Source organism: Anser brachyrhynchus, assembly GCF_964034855.1.
Source record: "Anser brachyrhynchus genome assembly, chromosome: 2".
NCBI lineage: Eukaryota > Metazoa > Chordata > Aves > Anseriformes > Anatidae > Anser > Anser brachyrhynchus.
In genome coordinates this window covers 47,360,062-47,382,678 of record NC_137695.1, presented here as the reverse complement: position 1 = coordinate 47,382,678, position 22,617 = coordinate 47,360,062, and the positions used below count along the sequence as shown (strand labels likewise).

The following is a 22,617-nucleotide window of genomic DNA, read 5'->3' as shown; positions in this document are numbered from 1 at the left end:
AGCACTGCCCACATGCTTCGGTGGTGACATATTTTCCTCGAAATGTAAAAGCTTGGCTCAGGACCTACCTCTGCATGCTGAAATCCAAGCTCAGCCTATCTCGCCTCCCCCAAGGCTGCCAGAGCCAGCCGCCAGCCCCACTGAAACCACGCTGCTGGGGAAGGCAAGTTCAGGGCTGGGGGCCAACAAGAGAGCAGGACGCTGTCGTCTCTTGTTGCAATGTCTGCTTGAGAGGATGGAGGCCTGCGATGAAGCCCTGGTTCTGTGTTTTATCAAGTGGCCCTTCAACTTCACGAAAGATGCTTGGGAGCAGGACCCGAGGTAGCATGCTGTAGGATGAGGGACGAGCCACTGGGATCACAGGAGCCAGGTGCCCTGGGGCTGCCAACAGCCCAAAGCTGTAGGGAAAGGGCTGAAATCAGGCAGGGAAGGTTGAGCCCAGGAAATCCTGGCCTGGGAAGGGGGGAGGTTAATGGCACAGCTCAAAGGGGCTGCTCCAAAGCTGGCTGAAGTCATGCGGAGCATTTCTACTCATGCCCTTGGACAAGATTTGGGACCTGTTTCAGGAAAATGCAGCAGCACATGATAAATGCAATTGAAGATGATGACATTTAATCACAGCCTTAATTCTGATCTCATGCTTACCCACATACCCGTACAGGAGGCTAACAGCAGTACTCTTGTTAACTCCCACTCTCAGACTTTCCAGCTGATCAGATCCTTATGTTGCCAGGGTCATTTCAATCCTAACTTGGCTAGAACAATGCACAGGTTGCCTGTGTAGAGAGGGATCTATTTCTGAAGAAAAATAATAATAATAAAGAGAGAAAGAGAGGGACACATGAAATCCTTTCAAGTCATTTTCAAATGCCAGTCCTTCAAACAATGCAATTTCACAGCCGATTTCAGGTTCTAGTTTTGGTTTTGCCAGGAAAAACGCAAACACACACATACACACACATACATATATATATGATTTTAAAAGGCATTTAAAGAGTCTTTCTGAGGCAGAAGTGGGACTGCCGTGCCTCGCTGCCATCCTGAAGGATCGGTCCCAGGAGCAGAGCAGGTGGTGTGTGGGTCACCAGCGCCTGTGTGACAAACTGTGATAATTGGATTGTTTGGGGGCTGGGGGAGGGAAGGCACTGCTGTGTACAAACCTCAGAAGGGAATTAAAAGCGAGCCTGCATCCCAGCTAATGGCGCTCTATAAAAATGCAAAGTGGCTAATGATAAGCAAAGGAAGTTCCATTAAGCCCGGCGCCTGATGCAGAAGGGTATCATTGACCCTGCGAAGGGTATTTGCTGGGAATGGGCAGGCAGCAGAAACAGGTGCAGAAATAAAAGCAAACCAAGGGCTCGTTTTAAACTCCCCAATCTGCAATGTTAATGAAGACGAGGGCCAGGGAGAGCCAAAGAGACTAAAGCGGCCAGAGTACAATTTTTCACACCCATTAAAGTCAAAACCAGAGGAAGATCAGCCCTGCATGGGGGTACACAGCACAGAGAGCTTGCCGAGGCTGCGTTGGGTGGGGTGGGATGGAGGAGAGGAATGGAGCGTGGGAGAAGCTCCCCCCCGCCCCAAGCGCCCACGAAGCTGGGATGTGATCGGGGGGACAGGGACCCTCGTCAGGCCGATAATGAGCCGTCCTCATGAGATTAGATGCCGGAGCGAACAACACCCTCTTAATAATGCACACATCACTATGACAACCACAGAGTTTGATACCCGAGGACAACTTTATTGTGCTTGTGAAATTTCCTTATTTTAAAAGCACTATTTATAGGTATCAGACATTGATTTGCCATATCCACCCTCCTCCTCCTCTCTTCGCCTTCCTTGTTTCCAAGGCAGGATCGGCCAAAGTGTTAATGTGCCTCTCTAAGGTTAGGAAACTGCTGTCAAGTATCTGCACCAGAGCGTGCTGACATAATTATCCTGCTATCCCATGCATAATTAGTAAAGCTAAGCCAAAACTATATTAATACCAGGATTAATTACAGCGGAAGCATAAACAAGGATATTAATGCTATGAAAGTATCAGTACAGATATTCGACAGCCCATATGCTTGTCTGTAGGACCACTAGGGATTGTGTTGAATCGGGAGCTGTGCGGTGCCCTGACTGTAATGAGAAATGAGAAAACTGCTGAAAAATTGATGCCGCCTGCAGATTGCACAATCCGCTGAACAGCAGGGGGTCGGCTTCTTACATCTCCCACTCTCGGTACAATATGCTAATTTCTGCATGCATACGAGTGTAAAAGGGAAGAAGAAAAGATTTCACAAAAGGAAAAAAATGCAAATGACAACCACAAAGATCACTGCAGAGAAATCCATGAGCTTTATATGGATTAACTGTGTTGGAGCTAGCGCTAGCCTGAGTTTAACCCTTTCTGTCCTAGAGCCCTCGGCAGGTCCTTTTTGTGGTGCAGAGGAAGCCTTATAGCTCCTTTGTGGGAAGGGAGGGAGGGAGATGAGGGCAGCAGGGAGCCAAAAGGATGGAAAGAATCTTTTTTGCTCTTTTCCATGTCTGCACTCCTCTTGCTTTAACATTGACAAGGAGGCATGGGTCTGAAAGGGGACAAAAAGGGATCTGGGAGGGGAGGTTAGAAAAGGAGGCTCACCAAATGTTGGTAGAGTTTGAGAGAAGACCACAGGGCTCAGCCCAGTCCAGCTTTAACTGGGGGGCCTGGCAACAGACCCTTCCTAGTCCTCCTCATCTGACTCCTTTTGCCCCTTAGAGGGTGCCTCTGCAGCATGTAGTCATCAAGGTCCTCCTAATAACGCGCCACCAAACCCTCATCAAGAAGACGATTGCCCCACAATTGTTTTCTACTCCTGATTCACAGCATCTTCCTCCGGGGCTAAAGCAGCAGATGTGCTCGCTTGATAACAAGCCCGTCTCCTTGCTGGAGCTGGCTGATGTGCTGGCTGTCCTGCCGCTCCCCGGCATGCCGGGAACATGCAGCACGCCTGCAGATGAACGGGCTCCAGCAGTGCCCAGACAATCCCCCTGCCATTTGCATTCGCCTTGCTCCCCTAACCCTGCCCTCAGCCTGCCCCCCTCTGCCATGGGATAAAACCCACACAGGCCAGCTCCCGCATCGATGATGGAAGGGTGGGTGTCTGTACAACCCTGCTCTTCCTTCAGGTGCTGCTGGCCACCCACCAAACGGTTTAAGCCCCTTTTGCAGCAGAACAGGATGGCAAAGAGCATCTCTTCCCCAGCCTGCAGGAGGGAAATACCTATGTTCCTGCAATAAGAAAAATCAAAGCCTTAATTCTTCTCCAATAATTAAAGAGATTAGTTGCTCTCTCTTTAATAGCAGCAGGAGCAGCAGCAGGTGCTGTTATGCTTGGTCCGATGTGTGCATAATGTGGTTTCTGCATGCAGTCGCTGTGTCCAAGCGTGAACAGAATCCTTAGGAAATATTTGTCATTAAAAAGTGCCTTTGGGCCCATGTAATACACTAAATGCTTAGCAAAAAAGGAATTTTCTGTTTGTTTGTTTGTTTGCTTTAAATAGCTTGCAAAATAATTTAGCACTCCTGGAAAAAAAATAAAATAAAATAACGTCTCTGTGAGCACAGAGCAAAAAGACTAAATGCCTGAAACTGGGCCAGCAACCACTGACCTTCCTGCATTCCCAGATTTCAGTACCTATGTGAATCTTTAGCCCACAAGTAAAAAATAACTGTATCCCGCTCGTAGGTCTCCAATCGCTTTTTGAGTGTCCTCCCATCCACTAACCTTCTCCTTCAGTATACATCACCCCTGCTGCTCCATACCTGTTGGTACCAGCAATCTACAACATTCTGTTTTACCCCTAGTGCTTACATTCATTCCTGATTTTTAAGTTTTTGTTTGTTTGTTTGTTTCATGATTGTGACTTACCCATTTGATTTTAACCTTGTATCTGTGATTGCTTGTAAACCCTCTTCTTCCCCTACTGAGTATTATTCCCACCAGACAACACCAAGTCTCTTCCCTGGTCAGATGCTGGAACCTGTAAAAGAAGGTGAGATCTTCACAGCGAACCCTTGCCTGGCTGCATGATGTCTTGCAGATCCTGACTAGCAATAGCAGTAATAGCAATCATGGATGAAGAGCAGTTGGCAAACAATGAGGAACATGGCTTTCTTCTTTCCTCTCAAATACTTCTGCTTGCAGGTGAACAGGGGCATTTGTGCAAAGAGCAGCCATTCCCCTAATATTTGTGAGAGAAAAGTCCCTTCAGGTCGATAATCAAATAGCTAACAAATAAGAAAATGAAGTATGACTTGTTGATGAAGTAGACTCATTTGGAATAGCAATGAATATCTGAGAATAACCTGTTTATTGTATTTGGTCAGCTCTGTCTTTACAATCACCATTCTGAAGTTGCACAGAAATTCCGGAATGGCATTAAAATTTCTCCTTTTTCCATTTTTCTGTTTGTACTAACCTGACAGGCTGAGAATAAGAATGCTGTGCTTTAACCTTGCTGGAGTTAAAAGGTGGTTGGGGGAAGGGGGAGGCAGCGTGTTGATAACAGAAAGGCTGTCCCCCTAAATGACAGAGTACCACAGAAAGACACTGTTATGTTTCAGAAATAGGCTGCATGCTCCTGAAACCAGTCTGCCCGAAGCTGTTAGCCGGAGCCAGCCACCTGGAAAAATTTGGAGAGAGGGGAGAAAATCACCAAGTCAGCCGGGGCAAGTGAGAGCCCCCAGCCCAGGCATCCTTGCAGCCATGGTGGGGCACGTGCCCAGGCACCCCGGGTCCGAGGCAGCTTGGCATTGCCTGTTCCAAATCCACCGCCACCAGCTGAGCCGCCCTGGATTAAACCTGCTCATTAAAGCAGCCACTCGGTTTTGTAACGAGGGCTTCTCCACTACAGGAGTCCCCAGTTGGCTTTGCTGGACTATACCAGCATTTGGTTTGAAACAGAAACAATGCCTAACCATCCTAGCATGTCTTGGCTTAACTGATGAGCATTTTGATTTTTACTCCCACCGTAATTCAACACTATGGTGGCAAATTTCACTTTAAATAGTTTTACCCCTCTTCTCTCTGCTCTTTTGCATCCCTGCGTCATCTCTGGCAGAACTGTTTGCACTGTCAAACCAACCCTGCCTGCTTTTGCTAATTAAACCTGGATCAGCTCGTTAATACAGCCAAAAGCGCAGCGCCACCAGCAATCAGATCGGCTCTGCTGAAGGAGGAGCGCAGAGGCAGGGAGGGATCCTGAAACCAGGATGGTCACTGAGGAGAAAGAGGAGCCAGGCTCCCCTAGAGCCCTCTAGAAACATGAAATGGTGCTTGCACCGGAGCAGCTAGTGTTGTGAAATCTACGGCAGAGCAATGCCGGGCATATTTTCATCGGGGCACATCCCTCTGAGTTTGTGCTGGGCTCTGGAGGGCACGGTGGGCTCACACAGCCAACACCCAGACCTTGCAACCCGTGTGTCAGTGTAGCTCCCGGTGAGGGCGGTGGCCCCATGCTGCCACAGGCCCTGCTGACAACTTTGAAGAGGGAAGAGCAGGGGGGTGACAACGTGGCCCCCCGGGGCAGCGGCAGTGGTGGCAGCAGCGAACAACCCGCGCCGTGCCATGAGGCGGACACCCTGCCTCAGGCCTGCCGTGCTGGGCCTCGGCGGCCGCTGTCAGACATGTGCCCCTCACTGCTACGGCCCGGGGGAGCCGGCATGGCATGGGGCCTCATGGGTGGGCGCAACATGCTGCTGCCTGTCAGCTGGCTGTTGTGGTGCTTTGAGACGTTTTTTTCTTTTTCTTCTTCTTTTTTTTTTTTTTTCCCTGCATAAAAAGGGCCGTGTGAGCGTAAGTCCTGATGCTACCCCCAGTGCGCGCAGCCCTCCGAGCAGGACTGATCAGTCGCGGTGGGCAGGTCTCTCTCTAATGTGACCTGAAGTAATTAAACGTGGCCCAGCAGGCCCAGGCCCCCTCCCCTGTTTCTCCTCTCGCTCCGCTTGCTGGCGTTTACCCAAGACAACAGTGACTGATGGCTCCGAGAGGGCTGTTGCTGCTCTCCCTGCCACGATGCCGCCATTGATCCAGCAGCATCTGCCAACTCATCAGCACTTACTCTAATTCCCTGCCTCCAGGTTTTTTCCCTTTCCCCCCAGGCAATAATTGCCGAGCAGGAGAGCTCCCTTTGACCGGCGTGATGAGATCTGCCAATTACCTCGGTGTCAGCCCTCAGCCTGGGAAGTGCCGGTGACCACACACTGACCTTCATCGCAGATTTTCAGCCTGCCCCTGATGGCTGGTGGGGCCGAGTTTGGTGGCTGCCCCTCTGCCCCAGCTCCAGCACCAGCAACTGACCTCGATGATAATTCAGGGTACAGCCCAAAGCAGAGGACCCTGTCCTGTGCTTCTCTTTCTGCCCATCTCTCCCGATGCAGTCACTGCTGAAGAGGCATAGGGAAAAGCTGTCACCTCCCTCTGCGAGAGGTGACAGCCCTGTTCCCTTCTGCATGTTGCTCAGGCTGAGGTGTAGGAGGGAGCCTCCCTGCTTCAGCACAGTAACAAAACAACCTCAGGAACTGATGAGGTCTGCCTCCTTCAGAGATGTCCCTTGGCAAGGTGTGCAAGCATGAGGGAAGTCAAGAGCCAGGGACAAATTCACGGCTTACAACCATGCTGCATCTCTTCTGGTGCCCATCACCCCCACTACTGCCTCCCAGCTCTGCTCTGGCTGCAAGCAACAGCATGGGGTTTGTTTGAGGTGAAAGAGCAGGAATTCAGCATCCCTCTTCTTCACAGAAAGTGAGCATGAGCAAATTTCCCAGTGTCAAAGCCATCTAACAGAGGCACGCTAGCCATCAGAGCTGGAAGAACAACCACCACCATTGATATGCTGCCTTTCATGCAGAGGGTTCATTAGAAATGAAGCCTTAGATCTTCAAGTTACATGAACGGTATGAAACACTCGGTATGAGTTGGCCTGGCTCCAGAGGACTCAGTGCAGCTCCACAGGAATCATTACAGCTCCTGTGCTGGCAGAGGAATGGTGTTTGCCAGCAGCACCTGGGGGACATGGGACCTGCAGGCAGCGCCAGCAGGGATGCTGTCCTGGCAGAACCAGGGTCAGCCCATTTTCAAGGGTGTTCAAGAATACCTTACAATTACTGTCCACAAATAATGAATATTTCACCATGCTTTTAAATTCAGCGAAGGGACAGACCAGCTAGAAACCTCCTGACACTTTCTGGTTTCCTTTTTTTATTCCATTTTTTAACTGCTTGGCTTCTACTTGAAGAAAGAGCTGTGCACACACAAAGGGAAGTGGCACCTCTTTCAAATCACATCTGTACATGTGTGACTGCTCCAGCAGGCATCTTGGTGGCACATCCTGGGACACAACCTGCTGACTTGCTGTCCCTTACCCATTGCAGAAGAATTGAAAAGGCAGGCTGCTCTTCAAGTGTAGCATGCCGGTCTTGGGCAGCAGGCAGGAGGGCTCCTAACCAGCACTGCACCCTGAAGAGCAGGTTGACAGCAAAATTTCTTCCTCAATCCAAATTCATATTGTTATGGAGCTGTGGAGATAAAGACAATGTGGCACAATTTTCCACACGCAGAACTTGGAAGAAGAAGAAACAAAGACCTTTTAAAGAAGTCCAGGCCTCTTTTTCTATTTCCTCTTTTAATTATCACCCTTTTGTAATCTAACCATTCAAGTGGTAAACATGCATGTTAGGATCACTTGTGTGATCTCCTATTTAGGGATCACCATTATCCAAAGACAGTAAAAGTTTCACTTGGGGTAAAAAAAAAATCTTCAATTTTTTCCTACTGTTGGGGCAGAGGCTGCATTTTATATACAGTTCCAAATGAGTATTTGGAGACATCCCCAGTCTGGTGAGATTACAAAGCAAACGCTTTGCTCAGAGTGGCAAGAAGAACTCTGCTGACTCCCAAAAAATAACACAGTAATAATGAATAGCAAATGCATGGGTCAGATGCTCAGCTAAAAAAAATGGGTATCGCTTGATAGCCCTCAGCAGAGCTCTTCTGCTTTACACCAGTAAAGGGCTAGGGTTTTTCACTCTACCTGAGGATATCTATAGAGGATTCCTTATTTGCTGGGGTGGCATAAAGCTGTTATTGACATGAATTTGGGATGCTTGCTCCACTTATGATTAATGAGGCCACAAGTGAGTTATATGAGTCACCCTGGCATGACTGACACTTGGATTTTTCCTGTGCCACACCACTGCCTCTTGTTTATGCCAAAGGATTTACAAACACAAACGCTAACTCTGAGACTTTAATAAAGTCTATGTTCTTAATCCCTCTACCTATACCACTAATTTGCCTTAGCAGAGACCTTGGAGGGAAAATAAATATAAATGGTGCATTTTAAAATGTCTAAGCAACTCCCTAAAACAGCAGTTCTGTCAGGCAATGTCGTGGTTCCAAAATCTTGTATTTCCATGGCTAGAAACACTTGATATATTCCTCTGTAAAGGAGGATTTCTCAGCCTACCAGCAGCAGAAAGCCTTCCTTTCAAGCATTCATAATGATAGATATTGGTTTTTGTTTCTTACAGCTGTCACTGTTTTGGGGACTGAATACTGTCCATAGCGCAAAACCCGCCAGCAGGCTAACTGATTGATTGGTTGGTTGATTTTTGAGTGGAAGCAGCATTTTGTATTTGAAAATGAAATTTTTGCTGTTGGTCAATGTGGAGAAGCTTAAAGTAAATTGGCTGACATATGACATCTCAGATATATGTTCTCATTTACAAATAGATAAATTTGTTCTAATTAGAGTCTAGATTTCCAGGTAAGCAGTCCCAGGGGAATTTGCAACCAGAGAAGCAGTTCTCAAGGAAAAGGCTTCTTAAGTAACCAAGGCCAAAGACTGAGGTGATCAAAGGTGAAAGCCAGATTAAGTACAATTTAGCACCTGCTTTGGCAGATTACCACATGGATATATGATCACCTCATAGGGTATAAATACGCGTGTGTGCCCATAGTAAATACAGACATAATTCTGGGAATACATTCACTTTAATATTGAAAAGCTTGGCTCTACAGGGAAATTACACTGCTATAACCCAAAGAGTGAATCTGAACACATACAGCTATTCTGGCACCGTCCTCTGTGGCAATTCTTACTCTGGAATTGGGAGTGTACCCTGCTGCAAGCAGCTGGCTGGACTCTCCATGGCAATCAGTTCCTAGCTCTCTTCTTCAGCTGTAAAAGACAGCTTAAGTGACCTAAACCACAGGCACAAAACATCTATTTATTTACAGCGGCTGTTTCATTTCCACCACTATGTGGAGTTAGTTAAGGCTGAACTGGAAAATCGACCACGGGTATCTCCTGAAATAGTTCTATAAGCGCGTATTGCACCCACAGCCACAAACCTGTTTTCACTGGGGAGGTGAATGTGCCCGGGTGAGCGGGTCTAAGAGCAGTCTTGACATTTTCATTATGTTCAATAAAGGAAGAGGCTGAAGAGAGAGGTTGAAAAGCCGGAGGAGGTGGAGGCCGTGTAAAAGCTGCTTCCAAGTGTGTGTAAAATGGTTAGTGACTCCAGCGTCGTAACAGTCTGACGCTGAGTTGGCAGCCTGTGCTCTCCTGTATGCCAGTTTCTCATGGGGCAACGAACAACTTTCCTTGAATTGCCAAGCCTGCTCCAATGAGCAGATATTATTGAAGAGGTGACAGAGGCTGGTACTGGCAGGGCGGGTTTGTTTTCAGCGGTATTAGAGGTACTATATTCAGTTTCAAGTTAGAGAGACATCTGCTTGGACTCAGATCCTCATGAGGCTCTTACTCCTGTATATTACTTACAGCATGCTTCTTTTACAGGGGCAAATGTCTAAAGATTTTGTAACTTGCTTTTTTTTTTTTTATTTTTTATTTATTTTTTTTTTACAGAAACAGCTCCAGCACATACAATGATCTCAGTGAAATGAAGGAAGGAAGTAGAGGAGGGTAGGGTTAGAAGAAGAGCAGCTAGGAAAATATCAAGCAGCTAATAATAAAACAAAGTGTCCAGATGATTTACTGTCACTTCTTTTCTTTCTGCACCTCACTAATACCTTTTGCCAATGGTTAAATATCAAAAGAGGAGATGGACCAAAACCTGTGATATGCACAGCTCCTCCCTGCTCCTCTACTAAACTTCAGGGACGTTCAGCTCCAAGCTTTGTAGTTTGTTCCTATTTGATAACAAACCAAAAATCCTGGCATTCACAAATGATTATGGTCCTCAGCAAATCCACCTGCTGCTGCGCTGTTTCCATAAAGTTGGGTTCATCAGCAGTTGCACTAGTTTGATGCCCACGTGTTTCAGCCAATTGAAGGCATACCTGAGAAAACACAAGCCCCCTTTAGGAAATCTTTTGTAGCTCGATACCTGCACCCTACAAGGTTCATTGCAAGGCTGATGCCCAGATCACTAACTTCAGCTAGAAAAGAAAGGTAAGTAAGGGTCATGCCAAGGTGGAAATGGTTTAGCTAAGGAACCTATCCTTTGTCAACATGCAGGCATATTATGGGCTTAGAAATGAAATTCTCAGTCTGCATATTTCCCACCTACTCTTGTTACTGGGAAAGGGTAGAAGTCTCAAGACGCTGAAAGCATCTTAATCAGAGCTATCCCTCCCCAGGTTTGTTCACTGTGTCCTTTAGGGAATGGTCAGGCTGCTGTCCCGGCCACTGGCACCCCTATGGCACTCTGCTCAGCTCCCTCTGGAGCTCACATCCCTCTCAATTTTGTCAGCGTAATTGCACATGAAAGGGTTCTCTAACCCAACTGTTGAAGTGAAGAGAGCTACAAAAATAAACTTACTACTGGAAGTGTTGAGGCTGACCCAGATTACTGTGACAGAATTGGGTTAGGGAGCACCTCCAACCTGCAGTTATGCTGGCAGATCCGAAGCGGGGATAATGTTTAGCAGGGTGGAAAAGGACAGCTGGGGCACACGGGTGCTCTGAAACTGGGTTCATCTGAGGCCAGAAGAGCACATTAACCCCTGCTTTAAACAGCACCTTCTGTGGAGAGAGCATCTCATTTCTTAATTGCGTGAACCCATCAGGAGGCTTTTTAGTGACAACAGTGAAGCTAAAAGAAGCAGCGAAAAGAAAGAGGGGCAGGGTGAGAAGCTGATAGCAGAGGTGAGGGTTGTCCTTGCTTTAGGGTCTAGGCAAAAGACCTTTCTGAGTTGCAAACAAGTAAGAGAAAAGCCCTCCTCTTTTGCCAAAACTTTAGAAGGTGGTGCTTTTTTTCAATGCAACAGAAGCTCCGAGCTAGAAATGAACTTTGCCACCTCACTGAGCACCTCTGAACTGAAGTCCATCCCTCACTCTACATCAGCATTTTCCCCTCTGCTAGCTCTTGCTACAGCAGCCACTTGAGTCTGTGAATGTCAGACCCCATCGCATCTCTGCAGTCTGACTCTGGTCACGTGGCAGAAAAGATTATTGCAGGGATAAGAAAGATTGTTACAAAGAAAATGAAGCTCCATTTTTTGGAAGCCCTCTTCTGTGGCAGGCTGTTAATCATACAGTATCAGAAGTGATTTTTTTTTCACAGAAGTGGAACACTGAACAAAGCCTCTGCGTTTCTCATTTGGGATAGGGCAGGGTGAAGAGCAGGAAAGCCAGGAGTGGAAAGTAACCATCCATCTGCCAAGGTAAAACTCTGTCTTTGTAGTGAAAGGGCATATGCCAGGTCTCTCCCAGAAGGTCAAGCTCAGGAGAGGAAGGGAAGATACACAAGAAAGCACAGAAAGGCCAGCTCTGTTTCTCAGGACTACCTGGAGCTTTCCTGGCCGTGTGCCGCTGGTGACAGAGGTGTAGTGCTCAAAGAGCCCCTTTCAAGGGAAGTCAGCGCAGGCTGGTGATGTGGCCAGGGAAACGTCTTCCTCAGCACTGGAAGAGAACTAAGACATGGCATTCAGTGGAAATTATTTGCACTTGGTAAACAGGTTGCATGAGCTTAATAAACCCCTGCAATTATGCTGCATATTCTGGACATCACCCACTGATGACCTCTCTGTTGTTCCTCACAAACAGCATGGATATATGGAGATACAAAACCCTCCTGTTCGAGGGTGTTGGTTTTGCAGTAATCCCAGGAAAGATGGGGCTATTGGTCATATCATAATAGGGCCACCACTACCCTGTAACTGATTGAAAGCACCTCTTATTCTTAGCAGCACTCCCTGGAGTCTCGGCTCTACAATCCACTTCAGGTAATGAGAGCAAGGTGATCAGGGATATTAATAGACATCACGTCTAGCTGGAAAATTGGAATCTGAAGGTAAACGTGAACGCCTCCCTTAAGTGAGTTTTCTCTGCGAGCTGGTGAAAGGACTGAAGTGCAGGGCAGAGTCATTCTCATTTCCAGTAATATTTTATTGATTTACTTCACATAATGCAGTTCAATAACTCATCCCCCAAATAGATGAAACCTCAGCTCCATATAAATAGGTATTAATCTCAAGTAAATTACTGACTAGTCTTAATTAAGCAATAAGATGGAACAGCCCATATAGTCGGGCTGATTAATGGCACACCTTGGACATGCACCAAGGCACAGGGCGAAGCGAAGTGCTTCCAGTCCACCCATGGCCTGAAATTACTCAGCAGAACAGCAACTCCAAACCCACCCTTGGGGTATGGGCGCGGTCAAGGGCTTGGCTCTTGCCCCAGCTATGACCACACAACTTCCAACTGCTTGTTGAAAAGAAAAGAGGGCAGAAATGGAGTACCTCAGCTTCTTCCAAAACAGCAGGCCATGTGATTGCATCAACGTTTGCATCTCTCTTACGCGTCCAAATAAAATATTCCAGCAAGAGCGGCAGAAGCACAGGAGAAGGTAAGGAAACTCACCAAGTGGAGAGGTGCCTTTGCAAATCCCTGGAATACATCGTGTAAGCTGAAAACATTTCTGCATATTTCAGGGGCATCATTCCGGTTTTGTTTATGGCGCTGTAAGTTAGGAGGGACTCCATGGAGGTCAACAGAACTAAAAGAGTGTGAAATTGATGCAAGGCAGAGAAGAGGGGGGAAAAAAGTTCCACATTTCTCTCTCCTTGTATGCTAGCATCGGAGTCTGCTTCCTGGTTTATGAAAGCATGCTGCAGCCCTTTATATTTCCCGCTAGAGAAGAAGACTATTAGCATACAGCTGCACCTCTTAGGAGAGCGAAACAGAAAGAGCTGGATGTTTGGTGGAGAGTTTTTCTGTGTATTTTTTTTTTTTTTCTGCAACAGGCAATATAAAACGCACAGAAGAGGGAGACACTACAAAGCAGGTTCTCAGCTACAGTAATTCAGTGCAGCTCCATTGTAGTCAGTGGAGCTATACTGATTTACACTGGCGGCTTCATTTACATCAGTCTCCCCCCGCCCCTCTCTCCCCCTGGGTCTGGAGATGTTGAAAGCGAGTGCTGAAGAGAAAATGACATATAAGGCCAAAGAAATTCAAGTGGCAGAGAACTTTGCAGAATGGAAATGCATCAGCATTCAACAGCACAAAGGCTACAGGCCAGGGAGGGAAGAGGGAGACAGAGGACGTTCCCAGGGAACTGAGGTTTCCAGTGGAAAAGGCATTGCAGCTGGACAGTCTGGAACTGCTAGCACCACTCCTGAGCCTCTTCCGAGAAGGGGAGAACGTAGCTTTAAGGAGTAAATGAGGGACTTGTTCTACCATGGTCTGCTTCTGACAGCAAAAAGCCCTGGCTGAGGTGACGTGGGTGGGCAGAAGTCACCTCTGCTGAAGCCAACAAGCAGCCCAAGTCAGAGCACACAGAAAGCATCTGTACATGTCAGGATGCCATGCTAATTTTTCTCCAAACCTTTTTTTTTAAACCCAAATCGCAGAATAACGGATTGCATATTAGAAGTCTTTTTTTTTTTTTTCTTTTACTATTCACTCAGCACTCCACCACTCACTCTCCACACATGCACACACACACACACGCATGCACCATTTGAGCTGCTGGCAGCCCAGCTATACCCATCCCAGCGAAGCCCTCTGGGGCAAATGTAAGCAATACCAGCCAAAAGTGCTTTGGGTAGCGCACCTTTTAGTCTGGTTCACTGATGTAAATGAACTCTGCCAGGGGAAAAAAAAAAAAATGTTTGTTTTTATGCATGATGCTGGTATAACTGCAGCTGCCATAAAAATATAGCTGGAAATGTCACAGCAGAATCACACCCTGACTGACAATGAAATACCAGCCAATGTTTCTAGCATAAATCTTGCATAAAGAAAGTGCCAAGGTTTAATTTCTAGGGCAGAGGGAAGTGGGCAGACCCAGCAGGCAAGAATTTAAAAGAAAAGAAAGAAGAAAGGCATCTTAGGAGAAAATAATTCCATTATTAAATAGATATTCATTCATGTACATCAACTGGCCGTGCTGTGTCCCATTAGCAGTCAGTTGCAGTACAGCAAGAATTTTTATGTCTGTTTAAGGTCTCTGGATAAAGCTGCCAATTGTTGAATGGAAAAAGCTCCAATGAAAATATTTAGTTTTGGCGGAGACAAGGCCACCTACGAGGCTTTCCATTTCCCTTTCTTCTTCTCCTTCTCTCTCTCCCAACCCCCTTGCAGTCATTAATTTACTAGCAGCAGCTGTGATTGTCTGAGATATGCAGAGAAGCATAAGAAGACCATCTTTTACCTCATGCCAATGCTGTTAGTTCAGGAATATTACGGGACTATTTTTTAAGATGTTCCTCCTGTTGTATGCAAGGCTGGAATCGAAAAAAAAGGAACTTAAGAGGATTTTCATGCAGTATGTTTGTTACTCATTTTGTTGCTGCCACAGCATGTGGGATTTGTGTGCATTTAAGATATCAACTTAACTATGTTCCCTTCACTTCATTACTCGTGTTTGCCAGCTGATGGGATGCCAAGGTGAAGTAAGTGAATAAAAGTAGATTTAAAGTAAATACCATTTAGAATATGGGGGCAAGCAACGTAATATAGTGCGGTGGCTAGAGAAGGGGAAGAGGAGGGGAGGAAAAGTATCATGTGCCATTTTAATAGGCGGTGGCTATCCAAACAACTAATGAGTAGAGGAGCCAGCTGTCCTGACGAAAATCATCTCAAATGTTGCCAGAGACTTCTGTTGTCATCAGTCCCTCCTTCCAAAGGACGGCCACACTCAGGTTTTCTTTGGCTGTACCTTCTATTGTGCTAAACAGGGGTTCCAAACATTAGTTCTCCTTAGGAAGATAACCATAAATAAACAACTGCATTGTGCCATTGATTGTTTTGTCTCATTTGCACTGTTTCATTACAGGATAGGCCTTATAAGCACATCCCCAACAGACTTGTCTCAGGCTGTACTACAGCCATGTAAATGTGCACTAGAGATTTTGCTTTTTGTCTTCTCTTCTCAGATTTTTATTTATAGGTGCAAGAAGGTAAAGACTCAAAACTAAGTACTAGAGGTACAAGCACCAGCTATGCATTCTGTTCCCTACCTCCTCTTTTTGGAGAGGCCTATTGAGCTAGATTGTGAGTTATTCACACAGCAGAGCTCTGCCCAAGGGCAAGCATGTGGCATAACCTTCACTGCTTTCTAGCCAGAAAGGTAAAATCTATACTCACACACCTATCTAAAATTTAATTTCATTTCTTTCAGTCAGTAGCAAATGTTTTAGAGAAAGGTATGAGACACCCCATTGTTGAAAATCATGAAATAACTTGGATCTTGAACAACTGACTTCTATCAGGAACTGTCACTATCTGCACCCGAGGCTCTTCAAGGTTAGGGTCACTTATTTTCACTCTTTTAAACAGTGAAACAATATTTTGTCTATGGGAACATACTACTGCAGGGAATTCAGAATTTTTCTCTCTACATTACCTTTCTCTCCTCCATCCCAATTTTGGAAATGAGAATATTTTTATTAACAGTGAAAAATTGGAAAAGATACGGCCCAGTGAAGGGGAAAAGTCATTGTTATTCCTTGCTATTCCTTGTGAAAATCATTTTCTAGCAGCTTCAGAACCTATGGACATACCAAGACAATCTCCACCGGAAAGGAAAGGCATGAGGGCTTCGGGGATCTGATAAACATCATGTGAAGCATGAAGAGCCCACGGCTGAATTACCATGGAGAAGCCTGATTTCACGACAGCTCTCACAGCCTTCCCCAAGCCTTTAGCCTCAAAGAGCACTGGGAAACCCAGAATTTGGTGTCCCCCAACATTTTACACCTGGGGAGGACAGCGCAGAGGATCAGAGCGGTGAGGAGACGGATGCAGATCTCCAGGTGACCACCGCCATCAGCCTGTGGAGCAGCACATGTCACCCGATAGTCACAGCTGCCGCCGTGCCAGCGTGCCCTCAGCACGCGAACTGTACCTGCCTTTCTGCTGGCAAGGGGCAAACGGGGGCAGCACGGTCTTCGGCGTATATTAGGAATCAAACCACATAACCAGGATGGCTGGAGTGTTTGTGCGTTGGTTGCTAGCAAATGTTAGCACCCTGGCAGTAGCATGGGCACAGCTGCTGTCGCCCACGCTGCTTGGGGCAGTGCAGGACGTGATGCAATCACACCTTTGCTCTGCTCTGAGCCTTCTGGTCGCTGCTCCTCAGTCACAGCCTGGAGGCACTGGGATGTTCGGAGAACTGACTGCACATGGCTTGAGACAGGTCATCCCGCTCCTGTGCCTCTATTTCTCAAGGCATTAGGGTTTTATAGCCCTAGCTATTATTCCTACATTATCACTAAATCTTTTTGTTCTCCTGTTTACAGTACAGCTTACAAGGATGCTGTGGGCTGCTCTCACGTAGTTTTACTTTTTTAACCTCTGCTGTTTACAAAACCCCACTTAAAAGGCTGAAAATAAAATTTCTCTATTGATTTTTTCCTCTTTTTCCATTTGGCAAACATTGATTTTTTTTTCCTTGTGTTTTTAATGGAGCTTGAAATTAACATGAATCTGTTTGTTCAGATCCCTGTCTGAATTAGCGCAGTTTTAGTAATAAAGTTAGGTAGCTGTTACCTTGGAAACAGAGCTCTGTTTTAGCAAACATTTTAGCAAACATTAGGGCCTACACAAACAGAAGTAGTAAAATCAAATTCCTCTGTAAGGGATTGGGGGATGTTCGTATCAGTTGGTACCTTCAGCCCAGAACATGCTGCCTCCCTGTCTGATGGCAATCGCATAAAAAGTGCGTTAACTCAGGGGCTTTGGCCATTTCACAATGTTTCAGTTTTCACAATGGCTTTCTTTTCCCCCTTTTCATCTAGTAGTGCCATGTTGTCAGTCAGCATTAAGGATTCCCAGCTCTTCGCTATCCCTTAATTGCCACGCTAATCTGAACTACTTGGTTTAGCTGTGTGATCCTCTAAAGGTGCAGAGCTACCTGTGATTCCCCAGCAGTATAACAGCCAAGGTACCGGGTATAATTGTCATGGCAAGATGGCCACAGGGAGCTGACAATTAGTTGCAGGGATATACTGTGCTGCTGCAAACACACAGGTTTGAACAGCAGCCCACATACGCAGAAATATTAGGCCTTACCTTCTGCAGAGCAGCAGGAGAGAGCCTCGAGACAAAAATACTGAAATGCATGTGACAGTTCAGAGAGTGGTAGTGCACACACACGGTAGAATATATCCCACAGCCGAATCTGGAAAGTGATTGTCCATATGCAACAATTTCACTGGACAGAACAAAAGGTGAAACAGACTGAGTCAGCTGCGTTAAGCTCAATTACCTGAAAATTGCTGTTTATGGGGGTTAGATAAGGTTCATTTTTCTCAATTTCTTTAGTTTCCAGTAACATCCAACTGGTGCACGAGGATGGGACTGTTCCCTCCTCTCCCCTCCCCCAAAAGAGGAAGAGTTTTACAATGACCAAAAAGACTGCAAAACTGCAGAAGGGTTTCAACACCTTCCTGAGAGGTATGATTCATCTACACTTGACTTTCTTTGACCATGAGGCTAAAGGTATCTTAACCATGCTTGCTCAGATTCCAATTAAAAACAAATTAAAATTAAATGTTGAAGGAGAGATGACAAGTTGTTCTGCTGAGGCTTGTTGTTTTCGTGGCTGTTTCTGGCTTCCAGTATCACCTTCAAAAACTTGTAGCGTTGCAAAACACTAACTGGATGGTTACTTATTTAGGTACGTTCATCCTTTGTGGACGGGCAGCAGGACGATGAAGAACAAATGATAATGGTTGCTATAGCCTCAGCATTAATGCACACAGCATAATAGATGACTAGCCACTGCATTTGAAGAGCAGTTCATGAAGCAAAGTAGAAATGATGGGTGTGCAGGATATAATTACAGCAGTAATGTAATAACATTCCATGTTAGATTATTAGGGGTCTATTCTGCCCTTGACATGCCTACATAACTCCCATTAATGTTAATTGAGGTTACGCACGTGAATCAGCAGCTGAGCAAATCACTAAATTAATTACATGTAAAGTACCTGTTTCATTTTTTTAAATCTACTGATACATTTGTCCAGTGCAATTGCCTATAGTCCAGGAAAGAGCTACCACAGGGTGGAGGAGAAGCAGTGTGGAAAAGGCTGTGTGATTTAAATAAAAAATAAAACATCAAGCAAAATTAAGTTTTGACAAATAGGTAAAGATAGTGGGGATATTAATTCCTGGACAGCGTTCCCTGCACATTCTTCAGAAACCCTGAGGCTTTGTTTGAATAAGCTGAGGGAGACTCCTGCTCATCTGTAGCACCTCCTGCAGAGGAGGTTATCTGGAGCTCTTATAAACAAAGGTGTTAAATACTGGCTCTGCAGGCAAAGGCAACACCTATTGTGAGTGCAGCCATAGGAGCAGCGTCAGGCTTGGATAAGGCATACAGCTACTATTTTTTTCTGCTTGGCAATCACAACTCCCACTTTCTGTCCAAGCATGCTTTGATCAAGCAGATGTGATGACAAGGATCAGTGCGATGGCAAAGTCTTTGCATGTGGTGGGAGAAGTTTGGGCTTGAAATTCAAAGCCTGTGTTTCACTGTAGGGTCTTATCCTGCAGAAGCTTATCCTGGAGTTTGAAGGATGGACTTTGGTTGATCTACACGAAAATGAACGAAATTTCTCTCAGTCTTTCTGTCTTTGATTTTTGGTTTAAGTACCAGGAGCTCTTGAGTTTTCAGTACTCCAGAGCAGTTAAAAGTGGATGCAAAGAAAGTTAAAGTGCTTCCTGGATGAAAGAGGGGGGCAGTAAGCAGCCTCTGTCACCTGCACCTCTATTACTGCCTCCTTGTGATACTATAATTAGAGCAAAGCTGGGTTGTCAGCCTTTTCCACATCAGGAACCCCCTGGAATTCCCTTCTCAGTGAGTCAGGATCTGGAAGGGATTCCCCCACCCGTTCAGCAATCTGAGAAGGTCCGGATGGCCATAAAACCCTGACACCTGTTTGTGATCCCCCACTGGGAGGGGGGACAACTGCCCCATATTGAGACTTCCTGAAATAGAGCAATGTCCATGATACGACCAACAGAGTCTCCCTCATTATAGATTAAAAAAGATGCCTGAGCTTTCGAACCTTTATTTTGCATGGAGTAAACAACCTCTCTGGTTTCATCTGGACCTCTCTTGAAAGAGCAGCTCTTGGAGTGGCTTTAGTTACAGTGAGCTCCACTGCCCCCACAGATAGCTTGCAGCCTGTCTCCCACGTGTGCCTGGTGGCACTGGAGCATGTTGGACGTGCTTAGCCATGCAAAGAGCCCTGGCTTCAAAGAGTTACGTTTACAGGCTCACTGCCTGCCTGAGAGGCAAACAGGAACTTAAGTGTCACCTCTAGACAGTGTGGACACAGCTGCTGAAGAAAAGTGAAGCTAACCCTCACCAGCTGCACTGCAGATAGGGTTGCCAATTTAATTATTAGTAACATTAATTTCTGTAATTCTTAATAGATATTTATTACTATTTGTTTATTTGTAATAAGGTAAGGACTATGAAGTCCCTTGTCATCATTGGGGGTATAAACAGGACCAACTGGAGGCATAAGCAAAGCGTGCAATCAGCTATGCTGGCAGAGAAGGGAGAAAGGTAAAATTGCAGCTTTAAGTGGGAAAGATGCTCTGGATCTCTTTGCAGTGGCTGTGGCTTTATCCCTTGTCTGCAACAGTGCAGTGGCAACAGCACAGCTATTCCCACAGGCCCTATCCTTCTTCAGGAACAGCAAATAGTGATGGCTTTGCTGCCTTGGTGTCTGGTTTACCTCTGTCTCACTCTCTCATGGATGCAGACAGACAGGCTATGCAGAAGTGATGCTTCCAGTGGCAAGGAAATGAAGGCAGGACAGAATAAAGGTGTCTGGAGACAGATTGTGTTCTTCCCCTCTCCCTGCTCTCTGGCGTGTGGCTCAATGTCATCTTGGTGGAACCAGCAATGGTGGAGAGGTGGAGGCAGCAGGCTCAGAAGGAAAGGAACCCCATAAACAGGACTGCAGCAGCCAACTGTGTGACTGGGCAACCTGTGCTCAGAGCCTCAAAATGTGCAAGAGAGATTGTGTTTACAACAGTTGCTCTGCTGCAGCAAAAGAACAAGCATAGATTCAGAGCTGCTGCTCTGAACCCCAGATGAACCTTTACCTGAACCCTTACCTTCCTGGCACTTAGACTGTGAACCATGCTGAGAACTTGGAAGCCGTCATGGGGAAAGGACTGGCCTCTGCTTCACAAAGATAAAAAGCTACAACCTAAAGAAGATGAGAATACAAAGAACAGATGTTTAGACGCCAAATAAGAATTTTGATGCTTAACATCAGACTTTCGTGTTTAATAATATCGACCTATGTATTTGCTTGAGAAACCAAATAGCTTGTTTTAGAACCAAATCCCTTAGTTTTATCCAGTTAAGTCTAAAAATGACTCTGAAAGGCATTCAAGATTATGGAATTGGTAGTCTACGAAGCAAAGGTTCATCCTGTGGACCCAGGATTTGTTTTCCACCTATGTGTACATTGCTAAGAGTTTGTCTCAAAACCTCAGTTGCTGCCCACTTCTGTTAGAAAATTACTATTACAAACCAAAGAGAAAACAGCATGTGAAAATAATCACCTTCAGGTTTCATAACGCTTTTTGAAAGGACTAATATTTCACTGTCCTTGTTTCTGAAAGGAGGGGACTGGCACTCAGAGGAGCTGTGAGTAGCCAGGCAGCTATCAAATGGCAGACCCATTTAAATGAGCCCCTGTCCCATATCATATTGTGCAAGTTCCATCACCTGATGTGTGCATGGATCCTATTCCCATAATAGGTCAGATTCAGAGATATCAGAAAACCTAACTCAGCTCCAGCATGACTTTTATGTTTCCAACACATAGTGCCTTTCTAAGACTTTGTCCATGTATACGAGCTCTGTGTAAGTATACTAGGTCTGATGATTAAATATCCCTGTAAACATCCAGTAGCTGGAAATCTTACTTTGTAATTCCACAAACATCCATTAATTTGACCTGAACTCTTCTCCATTTCATGACATATTAGAAATCACATCTTATCAGGGCCTCTCCTTTTGCATTACAAGTTGTACTTCATCCTAAATGTTCGATTTCAGTTTGCTTTGTTTAATAAAGTTCTGGGCACACCTGTGCTGGGAGAGAAGTTGTAAATAGCATGTAGAAATGGCAGGTCAAGTGCTGCAAACTGAGCCAGCCAGATCAAAGAGAATTTAAAAGATTCAGACGTTCGTGATGTTCGAGTTTAGACAGCAGCAAACAGAATTGGGTTATGCCTCCTTCACACCAGGGCTGGGCAGGGAGGCTGCCACTGAAGTCAGGGGAGACTTTTCACATGACTAAGTTGCCACCTCTGTGTATAATGATTGTAAGATACAGCCAGTAATGAGTAGTCTACGTTGGAAAAGGGAATTTTTCCAACATAGGTGGCGGCCAGCGGCCGGAGCAGTATGCGCAGCCCAGTGTGCCTTGCCAGCCTGCCTCCTCCTCCTCCTCTTCCTCCTCCTCGTCCCCATCCTCACCCCATGGCCAGCCCTGACACCCTCAGTGGGCACCCCAGGGAAATTGGAGGGGGACGGGGGGACCCCGAGGGGCTGCGAACGACGGCAGCTGAAGAAATGGCGCGTTCACAGGCCGCCACCATTGCTTTATCGCACTCCTTGCTGTACTTTGTTCCTCGCTCATCATTAAATATAACCCCGAGCAACAGGTGGTACTGTAGATATGTAGGGAGAGGGAGGACGTGGGAGGAAGAAATGAAATTTAAAAAAAAAAAAAAAAAAAAAAAAAAAAGCCCTGTGCCTAGCAGCTCCTCTGAGGCGGAACCGCCCGCTGGCTGGCAGAGGAAGGCGGTGGGGCTCAGGGTCCCGACCACCAGCGCCATACACGCCGGCCGCGCCCGGTGAACGGCGGTGTGGGGAAGCTCGGTGAGGAGGCGAAGCCCGACATAACCCGAAGAAACCCAACGGCGGCCCCGGCGGCTCCCCCGCCGCCGAGCAGGGGACGGGCGGGCTCCGCTGCCTGAGGCGCGGCCGCCACCTGCCGTCCCGCCGCCGCGCTGCAGCCGCCCGGCCCCGGCTGGCCTCGGAGGGGACGGCCGGGTTTTGTCTGAAACGTGGTCGTTAAAGGACGTGGATGTTAAAGGACGTGTTTCAGCGAAGGAAAGCCGGGCGAGGGGGCT

At 46.4% G+C, this 22,617-nt stretch overlaps 1 long non-coding RNA gene across 2 annotated transcripts; it reads right to left on the bottom strand.

Moving 5' to 3' along the window:
- Window positions 1-361: 361 nt before the first annotated feature.
- On the bottom strand, window positions 362-20,670 carry LOC308189014. 2 transcript variants are annotated; one of them, XR_013945942.1, is made up of 3 exons: window positions 11,781-20,670; window positions 3,897-7,543; window positions 362-798 (listed from the first exon to the last, which is right to left on the bottom strand). It is a non-coding gene; the product is annotated as an uncharacterized lncRNA (long non-coding RNA). The 2 variants fall into 2 exon arrangements; XR_013945943.1 differs by lacking the exon at window positions 362-798 and having other exon boundaries at window positions 1,724-7,543; window positions 11,781-17,656; window positions 20,581-20,641.
- Window positions 20,671-22,617: the final 1,947 nt, after the last annotated feature.